This window comes from Nannospalax galili, unplaced genomic scaffold, assembly GCF_000622305.1.
Source record: "Nannospalax galili isolate Female #2095 unplaced genomic scaffold, S.galili_v1.0 scaffold203, whole genome shotgun sequence".
Taxonomy (NCBI): domain Eukaryota; kingdom Metazoa; phylum Chordata; class Mammalia; order Rodentia; family Spalacidae; genus Nannospalax; species Nannospalax galili.
In genome coordinates, this window is record NW_008351640.1 from 533,959 (window position 1) to 544,082 (window position 10,124).

Here is a 10,124-nt window from a genome sequence, read left to right on the forward strand (position 1 = left end):
CCACCCACAGCTCAGGGACCATTCCAGAAGAGGAGGTAGAAATATTATAAGAGCCAGGTCTGGCTCATGAACATAGGGAAGTGGTGGCTTCAGGCCCCTGGAGGCTTGTTCAGGTGAGCCTGCGGCAGTGGTGATATCGAACGGGACCCATGTCAGCTCAATTAAACAAGTGCTCAAAGGAGAGATGAAAATAGGTGGTGGGCCAGCTCTAGATTGAGAACTATTTGAGACCGATTGCTGCTGGGTGAGGAGTAAGACTTACACAAGACCACTGGATGGGCTGATTAGACTCCAGTGGCCCCATTTCATGAGGGACATTTGGGTACAAACATCTGAATGAATAGGATTCAGCATGTATGGAAGAGTGGATAGCGTTTGGTGGGGGAATATGGGGATGGGTGCAGGGGTGGCATGGATGGAGGAGGGAGTCTGGATTTGAGTGGGAAATGATGAAAATTTAAAAGCTCAATAAAAAATGAAAAAAAAGAAACAAGATTGTAACATCCAGAGGTGGTGGATGAATACACGGAAACCATGTTTTCAGACACCATAAGCAATTTGCACATATTAAACCACAGGACTGGTAATAGCATGTATAAGAACTGTGGACACCTAAGTTGAGCAAAAATCAGTATGGTTTTGGCAGTGGTCAAAAGCTTGAGCCCTGACTGAGGTACTAGTGGTAACTGATAGCAGCTTGAAGAAAGAGATTTTTTTTTGCTGTTTTTTTGTTAAGGGTGTGATGCTGGATAGGTTGACCAGCCATGAGGAGAATGTCTCACATCCATGAATATTTGAGGAATATAAATTAGACTAAATAGGCCTAAAAATATGTAAAGGGGGATGTAAAGTCAGTGGAATTTAGGTCAGGGAAAGGGTCTCATAAGATCAAGTACATTGTATGTAATTTTCAAAGAGCTAATAAAAATTTTTTAATTATTAAAAAAACCACTTTTATATGTAAAACAGATTTGTTATATAAACTTAAAATACATAATGATTTAAAAATAAATGATATGAATTTGAGTTTAACCTATGCCTAAAAATGAGATTAATTCTATAATTATTATTCAGAGATTATAGTTGATGTGCTGCTGTGTTTAAACATCCACAACAGTAACCTCAAGTTCCAGTTTAATAAAAATGACATCATAAAAATAAGAACTTTATTCTTTCCTGGTATCACCTATCTCAGGTTTTATTTTTAGGACATGCTTATGGGCTTTCATAAAATCTTAATTACCTGGCTTTTGTCTCTTCATTTCACTAGCACACTTCAATTTACAATATTACTGCTTTCATATACATTTCCATAGTTATAGTATACATTTGCTAAAATTGTTAATATTTGCATGAGGCTAGAAAATTTGTCACGCATTTTATTTTATTTATTAAATTAGTTGTATAAAGTAGGAATTCATCAGTATATCATTTACTGTATGTGTCTGCTTATTAAATATTTTCCTTTTGTTAATCATATATAAATTTTTAAAAGATGGCTTCAGAGATGTAGCCCTAAATTCTCCAGTACATCTGAAATTGTGTTTCAGTGTTCCTCACAGCATTTAATAATTTTTATCCTCTCTAATTAATGCCATTTCTCATAAATTTCACAATGTACCAGTTTCTGTCTTTAAAGTAATTCAGATAAGAAGATATATAACAAACTCAAAATAAGAATGTGTTGGAGAAAACCATCAAAAAATCCTAGAAAATTGTCAAGAAAGGTAGGAATATACGTGAATCATTGCAGAAGATTAATACTGAAGAAAACATGATAAATCAAAGATGTGCATCTTCCTCTAACTGTGCTCTAGACAATTCACTGCCTTTCACTGCATGGAGATTTCCCATAAGACCAACCAAAGACCAACCAAAGACGCAAACAGTCCTTGTACTAAAATGTGGCTTGAGCTGGGCATGGTACCTCCAACCTTACCCTTAACACTCAAGAGGCAGGGGCATCCAGATCTCTGTCAGATCAAGGCCAGCATGGACCACATAATGAGTTATAGGCTAACTGTGGCTACAGGGAAATGGTGTCTGAAAAACACTGATTAAAAAAATAAAAGATAAAAGAATGTGGCTTTAAATGTCACTCTTTTACAAGCTCAGTGATTTTCTTTTTTCCATATGGAAATAAAGCTTCTGCTGAGTTTGAAATTTAGTTCCGGAGATAGACAAGTTATCAAAGCAAGTGAAGTGCAAGGAGAGGGGAGTACACAGAGTGCTTCAGGGGCAGAACTGTCAAGTAGCTGCCCTTAGCTATAGAGCATGGGAGGACGTGGATAGACAGGTAAAGGGATGCCTCCTGAATGGGCTGACCTAAATGCTGAAATCTGAAAAATGAGGATTTCACCTGAGGGATCCAAGTGGGAGAAAGATTTTCAGGGTTGGGTGTTTCCCTCTCCACTCTTTCACCTCTCGCTGAATGGCAGTGGTGGATTAAAGGCCATCAGACACATGTGCAGAAGCATACTAAAAAAAAAGTGTGGCTCATGACAAGTTTGGACAATATAAACTGTCACATAATTGATGGAAATCGCTTGTTTGATGAATCTGACAGGATCAAGCAATGTGTGACTAATGTGGTGCTGGAAAAGTGGCAGGAAAATAAGACATCCACCCTGGGTAAGGGGTAGAAATGACTTTCCATCATCAGAAAAATGACATGCCTTCTCAAGCTGCTGAATTCTCATTTTCCACCTGACAGTCTTCCAGCACTAATGCACCTGTGTGAAGAACATGGATGGGGACTTGTTCTAGGGACAAAAGAAACTTGCAATTTACAGAAAAGCCAAACAAATGTTCTGGAGCCATTAGTGAAGACTGTAACTTTCTATAAATTCTAAAGAAAGTCTATCCTCCTATAGAACATCTAACTGAGCAGCCCAGGGCTTGAGGTGACTAACAATTTGCTGATACAGTCAAATAATGATATTATGAAAATTACTGAAAAGTTCTAATCCATTCCTGCTTATAAGAGAAATAATGGTACAGAATACTGAGCTGTAATTGTGAAAATCTCCCTTTATATCATTTCATGCCTCCATTAATTTAGGGCTTCACCTAAGCCATAGATTAATCAAGATCTCAAAAACACTACCTTTGGAGATGATGAGATGATTGAGCAGTTAAGAGTACTTTCTGCTTTTCTAGAGAACCTGAGTTCAGTTCCCAATACCGACATTAGGCAGCTCACAACTGCCTGTTATTCCAGCTCTAAGGGGTCCAATTCCCTCTTCTTAATCCTGCACATATGTGCCATTCACTCACACAGATACATAAACAAATACTAAATAATTAATATACAAATAATAAATGCATTGTATATTAATATAAATAATAAACAAATCATTTTTAGCTTCCAAAACGCTAATTCACTGTTAATGAAAAACTGCGACTGAGACTTGGGGAAAACCTCCTAGCTACCATTTTTCATCTGACAGATAAAAGATTCAGGTTCTGACCTAAAGTGACAGAAGATGTGACCAAAAATGAAAGTAATTTCAATATCTGAAAAATAAAATTCAACACAAAGGGGATTCAGGGGGAATCACTAGAGTTTTGAATGAACTATTACTATAATAAAAAGCTGAGAATAAATGTAAGCCATCCAGTAAAACCTGCCATTATCAGGAAAAATATAGGCTGTCAGAAAGCTCAAAGCAGAAAGGTAAAATAATTATATATCTTAATAAATAATGATTTCAAGTATATATTAAATTCACAATGAAAGATACATAATCAGTAATAATATTAAAATTTTAACAAAGGTCTCAAATAAATAATTTTATAATGACAGCATAAGTAATATAAATATTCAATAGTCTGTTAAAAGAAGGGAAAAAATAGCATCTTCAGAGAGCAGAAACAAAAGAAGATTAAGAACGAAATTTTTTAAAAAATCCCCTGGGACGTGAGTTACAGACAGCCTTCAGCTGTGGTGTGGGTGCTGGAATTCAAACCTGGGTCCTCTGCAGGAACAACCAGTGTTCTTAACCACTGAGCCACGTCTCCAGCCCCCCAAAATGAAATTTTTAAGTATGTCATTTGCAAAACAATACAAAGGTAGTATGGACAGTTTAAATAACATGAAATGTTTTGATATCATAAACAACACTTGCAGAATAGGAATGCTAATTTTACCTCGTCTAAGAAAATATACAATAATCTAATATTTAAAAAAAAGTCCAAACAGCTTTTTCCCAAAATGAATTCTCTTAAAAGTACTTTAAAACATATTTGACTGATAGGTTAAAGAATGACAGTGTATTTATTAGATATTTTAAAACTGGTAATAATAATTAAGGAAGAATTTCACATTTTTACTGTCTTTAGGCAGTCATTTCATTCATTATATTCAGTTTGTCAACTATGTACAGCATAGTGTTAATTTCTTGTAACACTTGGAGATGAGGAGGTGACCATATTGTCATCATTTCATATTTAATAACTGTAGACCCTTCTTGCTTAAGTCTTTAATTCCTAAACACAGTAACAGATGGAATAATGGAGACTTAACAGGCCTAAGTGTCACTGTGGTATTTCTGCTGTCTAACTTTCTATTTCTTAGTAATTGCATTAGTTATTTTTCTGTTGCTGTGATAGAAACACCATGACCAAAGGAACTTATGAAAATGAGTTTATTTAGCTTATGGTTCCAAAGGAGCAAGAGTCAGTCCATTATGGTGGGGAGGCATGGTGGCAGGGGTTGTTGGAGGAGCAGAAACTAAGCTCTCAGATCTTCAAGCAGGCACATTAAGTAGGAGCTACTTGAGATCCAGCAAGGCTTAAGAACTCTCTTAGCCCATTCCCAGGGATGTGCTTCCTCCAGCATGGCCACACCTGCTAACACCCCCCAAAGTAGCACCACCAACTGGGGACAAAAATTCTAAATACTTGGAGCTTATGGGGGACATTCTCATTCAAGCCACCACAGTAATCATTTGCTTTTTTTTTTTTTTTTTCTTTTTCAAAGAAATATTGATTTGGTTGTTTGATTGAGATAGGATTTTACTATTTCGACTTGCATGATTTGGAATTCCCTACAGATACCACACTGTTCCTCAGTGCTTGGCTTACAAATGTGTGCCATCAAGTTTGGCCTTATGATCAAGCTTTCTAATGGACAATGAATTTCCTTTTCATATTATTGTAGTCTAAATTTTGTAAAATATTTGTAGTAGTCCCAGGTATTAGCTCTCAATAAATGCTTTTTTTTCTTAAGCCTAATAGCTAGTGAATAGTAAAGTAAAAATGTGAAACGTGAAGTGCTGAAACTGTTAGACAAAAACATAGATAGTACCCTACAAGACGTACACACAGGAAAGGATTATCTAAATTGACATCAGTTACTCAGGAGTCAAGATTACCAATTAACAAATGAGACCTCATTGTAAAAAACTTCTGTACAACAACAAAGGCTATCAATTAAGTGAGAGGAAGCCCACAGAGTTGGAGAAAATCATCATTAGATTTCCATCTGACAAAGAACTCTGAAAATAAAGACGAAAACAAATTATCCAATTGAAAAACGGGCTATGAATCTGAACAGAAAGCACTTAAAAGGAGAAATAAAAATGGCTAAGAAACACCTCAGAAAGTGTTCATCCTTAATAATAAGGGAAATTCAAACCAAAACTACTTTAAGATTTCACCTAGCCCCAGTCAGAACAGCTAAGATCACGAGAACAAATGACAGCAAATGCTCTGGGACTGCAAACTGGTGCAGTGGCTGTGCAGTTCTGTGTGGCAAACTCTGTTAAGACTAAAAATGAATTTACCGTACTGTTCACTTTTACCAGACCTTGACTTATTCCCAAAGAACTCATTTCACTGCAGAAATACTGGCTTGGTTTTGCTTGTTGCTGCTCTTTTCACAATATATAAAAATAGAAACAAGCTAAATGTTCCTCAATTGAATAGATCATGAAAATGTAGTACATTTGCACAATGGAGTTTACTCAGTCATAAAGAAAGACAAAATCATGAAATTTGAAGGTAAATGGATGGAGCTAGAAGCTGTTATATTAAGTGAAGTCATGCAGACTCAGAAAAAAAGTGACATATGTTCTTTCTCATTTGTGAATCTTAGCTCAAAATCTTAAGACATGTATTATATAACCTCAAGTAACTACAGAATTCAGGAAAATGGAAAGGGAAATTAGGGGTAAAGGGAAAGAAGGTAGTTTAGCTAAGGGGATAGTAAGAGACAGGTGCTATAAAGGAAGAAATGGGAAAATGGGAGTACTTTCACAGGGTAGGGGAGAAGGATGTTTATTAAAGGAAGGAAGAGGAAAGTTAAATAGCACTTTGAGGTTTCAGGCCTCTGGAAATTTGCTCATGAATTACAACAATGGTAACAGCATGCACAAAACCCATGCTGACTCAATCAGACCAAAACCCAGCATAGAAATGGGGAAATGGGCAGTAGGACCTAACCATAGCGAATGAACTGTTGGCAAATGATTACTGTGGGGTGAGGGAGAGTAGATCTTTAAGGGAGTGACTGTAACGAGGTTTATTATACTCTAGTGGATGAACTTGCACTGACAGACGTATGGCTATAAATACTTGACTGGATAGGATTTAACATATATGACAGTATACTTGAAATCTGGTGAGGGGGAAATTGAGAGCCAGAAGGGGTCTCTTACAAATAAATAAGCCAGGCATAGTGGCACATGCCATTAATCCCAGCACTTGGGAGGCAAATGCAGGTGGATCTCTGTGAATTTGAGGTCAGCTTGGTCTGCATAGTGAGTTCCAGGCCAGCTGGGGCTACTGGGAGACCCTGTATCAAAAAGACAATAAGTAAATAAATAAATAATAACAAATGCCTTAACACCAAAAAAAAGAACAAAAGAAACAAAAACAAGAGGGAAATGCACTAGTGTGTGTGTGTTTGTGTGTGTGTGTGTGTGTGTGTGTGTATACATCTCTATAGATAAGTTTATATAACAACAACAAAATCAGTGCAACTCAGAAGAAACCTTCTTCTGAGTTGTTGGTCAGGGTATACAAGACACTTCAAAAATAACAGGGGCTGTTTCCACATCCTTGATTACCTTCAGTACTTGAAAACAGGACCCTACCGCTGCAGACAGGACATAGTTCAGACACTAGATTTGGAGAAATGAATCTGGAACTACCCTGGAAGACACTTGAGGACTAGCTCACAAAGAATACCATGTAAGCTGCCAAAGGAAAAAATTGAGTGAATGGTTCCACCTACCTTTAAAACCTAATAAACACATCAATGCCTGGCCCAGCCAACTATCTCTATTTGTTCAGTAGTGGTGCTCTTATCTTGGGGGAATCAACAGTTTTTTTAATTGGTCTTGAGTCCTTTTCAATGGGAAGGTACTTCTGTGTGGTATTGTAAACATACCCAAGTACACATGGCTGGAAAACTCAAAGATCCTAGAGAAAAACCCACTTTTTTTCAAATCCCTAGACCAACATAATTTCTTATTGCACTCTAAACATGTATTCTATGTATCCTATAAAGACAAGTTTACCTCACACCACTAATCAAAAAGCTTCTGTTTGCAAGAAATTGAGATTATTACAGAGCTCTATAATTAGCTAAAGCCATAATAAGTGTCAGTGAGGTACTGTATTATTTACTTTTCTGTTGCTATGTGAAAATACCACAACCAAAGTAACTTATAGAAGGAAGAGTTTATTTGAGCTTACAATTCAAAGAGTTAGGCATGGGAGGCATGGTGGCAGAAGTGGCCAGATCAGCAAGCCATGTGATCACATCTTCAAGCAAGCACAGGAAGCAGAGAGAAACTGGAAAACTGTGAAGGCTTAAAAACTCTCAAAGCCTACCCCTTACTGTTTTGCTTCCTCCAGCAAGACTGCAGCTTCTGAAACTTCTCAAAACAGTGAAGAATGTTCAAATATTTGGTGCCTATGGGGGACATTCTCATTCAAATCATCATAGATGCCCATCACAAAGTGACACATCTATGGTGCAACCTCTATAACTAAGGCTCAGAGAATATAGCATAACAGGGAGCAGAAAGAATATTAATGTATCTCTCAGTTCTCACTAGTGTACTTCATACAATAGGTGGTAATTAACCCTGAAAAACACCACTGGCTAAAGTGCAGAGAGTAAGAGACCATAGACCACCCATTTCAAATCTCTTCCACCCAAGGTCATTGTGGAAGAGGGGACAGAAAGACTGTAAGAACCAGGGGAGGTGAATGCCCACAAGAAACAGAGTTGTCCAGGGGACTGGAAAGTTTTTCATATGAACTTATAGCAATGATGACAACATACACAAAACTGATGTAAGCTCAAGCCAGACAAAAACCCAGCACAGAAGCAGGGAAATGGGTAATAAACCCCAACCTTAAATGAGGAACTATTTGCAACTCATGACATACTGGTGGACGGAGAGGCTTTTGTTCATTTGTTTTTCTACAAGAGAGTAACGCTAAAAAGGTCAACTAGGCTCCAGTGGATGGGTTCATACCAAATGACATTTGGGACACAAATGTGACTTGGTGTGCCTTGACATATAAGACACAATACATGAAATCTGGTGAAGGGGCTGTGCGAGAGGATGCTCATAGGGGATATGTTCTGAGTATGATCAAAATGTATGAAATTTGCAAAAATTCAGTAAAAAATAGACAAAAACACATAACATCATAAAAAAAGATACCACAAAAATGTAAGGTTACCAAAGCATGTTTTCTTCTCCTTTGTCATGTTCTGATCATGCCCTCCCAGCCCAAGCAATAGGCAAATACTAGACAGAGTAATTGGTATTCTTAGCAAGGAGAACAAAAAATGTTTGGTGCATTGTATTGCACATTTTTGTGAGACAGACCTTCTGAAAAAGAAATTACACATAAAATTATTGAAATACAGAATACTTCCTAAACTTTGGAAGTGTAGCAAGCATTTTTTCCCCAATCTCCTTCAGATGGATACATTGCTCTTTCCAAAACTTACTGGGCTGCAGCAATTTTCTGGTCCCTTTTTGATGAGACTGAATTCTAAGGGTATGACAGATGTCCTCCTTTCTGACATGACTTTCTCTATAGCAGGGTTTAGGTTATATTTTCACATATCTACGGATCCCTGGACTCTGTAGGACGCTCTTGCTGAGTTACACATTACAGAAAATTGAATTAACGTTGAATATCATTTTTTTCAACTCTGAGTATAAAAATCCATCGCAAATACCATTTAAATTTTTTATTGTGCTTTTGCGATTTCAGTACAGTTCTTGATCAAATTTAGACCTCCTTTCCCATCTGTGGCTCTATCATCCCACTGACCAGACCCCATGTATTCCACCATCCATGTTAAGTCCCATCCAATCAAGTATTTGTACCCAGATATCCTTTACTGTAAATTCATCCACCAGAGTCTGTTCAGCCCATCTAGAGATAGTATATAAGGCATACTCTCCCTCACCTGGCAGCAATCAGTCTCCAACAGTTCTGAGTCTGGTGCTACCTGATACCCATTTCTCTCCTCCCTCTGGATCTGTGTTTAATTGAGTTGGCATAGGTCCTGTGCTTGATGCCACAATTGTCACATGTTCACATCTGCAAGCTTCCAGTGGCCCGAAAGCCTCTGCTTCCCTGCATTCATGAACCAGCCCCGGCTCTTACAATCTTTCTTCCCCCTCTTCTTCAGTGGTCCTTGAGCTGTGGGTGGGTGAGTTTCAACATAGGAGTCCTATCCAAGGATGTACAATCTGCAGTCTCTTAGTCATTAAAACTTGATCAGTTGTTGTCTTCTTTGTGCATCACATTCTGCTTTCAATGGGAGTGAACTCATGGGTGGCACTGTAAACTCAGTTAAATATACATGGAAGGAGAGGACATAGATCCTAGAGAAAACCATATCTCTTTCATATCACTAGATAAATGAAATTTCTTACTATATTATATATATATATATCGATCTTTATATATTACAGACAATCATGCTGTACAGCACTCATCAAAGAAGCTTCTTTTTGCAACAGATGTAGGCCACTGTAGAACAGCACAACTGGTCAGACACAGAGAATGTACTTCTGAGAAATGCCCAGCGCCAGGCAGCACATCTTCAGTTGAATCTCTACAAATACTATTTCTTGAAGCAG